We start from the raw sequence: 2,165 nt of genomic DNA on the forward strand, positions 1-2,165 counted from the left end.
ATGATACTCAAATTTTAAAAATATGTATTAAAGTTTTAAAAATATTTTCAAAACTATTTTTCATGATGATGTTGACACATACAAATATGAAAAATAAAATATTTAATATATTTACGATTCATTCATTATCGTGCTAAAAATTGCATGAAATATAATTTTATCATGCCCCGAAGGAAACTTACATAATGTATTTTCATTAATATATAGACCACATACAAAATATTTACTTTTTATTATAGAAAACGGTACCTATATGTAGTTCGTTAGCAAAAGTAGAAATAGATATGCCAACAAATTATTAGTTCCGTTTCCGATAGAATAGTAATGAAGGTGAATTGATATTGTTAACTAACAATGTACCTGTTATAGTAGTCTAGTTTACTTCTTAGTTCTTGGATTGTGAGTAGACATATAGTTTAATTAGCTGTAATAAATCTTACACCATTAATATTTCCATGCCAATCATAGTCATTCTGAGTCTCGGAGATGATATTAATTCAATTCCAGTCTTATATTAAGATGAGCATAACATGATATAGGCATGAGCGCGATTTACATAAAAGAATTTATACAGATTGTTTTCTATATTTTAAGCATAGACATATATTAATATACACCAGTGGCCCCTACACTTTCTGAGCGAATGAAGCAGAATAACCCCCTGAAAAGCACCCCCCCCCCCAATGATAATTATTTTATGACACCCATAAATTTCAAAAATAATTTTTATTGCATCAATTTTTCATATATAAAATAAATAAAATGCAAAAAAATATATACTTTATAAATATTATTTTTAAATAATAATTTAGATAAATTAGAGGAAGAGAAAGCGAAAGAATTTATAATTTCATCAATATTTAATTGTTTAAATAAAATTTTTTCCATTGATAATATGGTTAAATCATTGAGAAATGAATCTTTCATGGTACTACGAAATCTTGTTTTAATTAATTTAATTTTACTCATGACTCTTTCGGCAGTACATGAGGTTGTAGGAATGGTTAATAAATATTTATATAAAATTCTTAAATTAGGGAAAGCAGAAAAATTTAAAAGTAGACGATAAGGTAAAATAGATGAATAGTTTTTCCAATCTGAATCGTAAGTCCCTGAATTATCATCATCATCAGAAAAAGCTAAATAATTTATTGGTAAAAATATATTAATTAAATAAATTTACAATTCTCAGAATCTGACAAATCTTTAGATTCTTGAACCTCTAGGTCATGAGTAATAATTACATTCCCCATTTTGGTCATCTTATAAATATTTCTAAACTTCAACATTTCTTCGAAAATTTGACTTGAATTTAAATTGTAAAATTCAGATATCCTCGATATCTTCTTTAATAATTGATTTTTCTGCCATTCCCTTTGGCGTAAAAAATGATTTTTGATGTAAAAATTTCATCGAATCAACATTAAATCTTTCGTTAAACTGCATATGTTGTATTCGTTAAAATTTAATAAAGCTAAATTAATATTTATTACCAGTAGAGATAATAGGAATTTATTGTTCTGCTTTATCAAATCTCTGCTCTGTGTCTGCCTTTAAAAAAATATAGCAGAGAACTGATATAAGTAAAATAGTAGACTGATGAAATATAATCGAGTCAAAATGTTGTCAGGTTTTTATAATTTAAAATCTACGGGGAAATAAAACTCTTTTCTTCGTTAATTCAAACAATATCTATTTTGCTAACTCCCCCCGGAAATCAAGAGTATAAACACGGGATAAGCTCAAATTCATTACGCCACTAGGATAAAAATCCACATAAAAAATTGAGTATTTATTTTTTAAATTTAACGCCTAAATTTTATTGAACCTTTTAAATAAAGGAAAGGTTTATTTTGGTGCACTTTCCTCTTTGTTTACCTTGGTTATTGCAGTTGGAAACAAAATACAGGCATTTGCAAAATTTTAGTTTTAAATTTGCAAAATCGGGATTGTTGACCATCTAAAACAGTTGAATAATTAATAATTTGTCCATCTCATTTTCTTTACATAAAGTTAATTTTGTTTTATTGAATTACCAATATTTTTTTACATTGGAAAACCAAACCCCCAATATAATTGCTATAAAGTTTCTTTTAATTATTAGGGAACTTCAGAATACATAGACAAGAAAATGCTCTCAAACTAGGGGTTTATAATGATAATTA

Source organism: Gordionus sp. m RMFG-2023, chromosome 3 (assembly GCF_954871325.1).
Source record: "Gordionus sp. m RMFG-2023 chromosome 3, tfGorSpeb1-WG-v2, whole genome shotgun sequence".
In the NCBI taxonomy this organism is placed as follows: domain Eukaryota; kingdom Metazoa; phylum Nematomorpha; class Gordioida; order Chordodea; family Parachordodidae; genus Gordionus; species Gordionus sp. m RMFG-2023.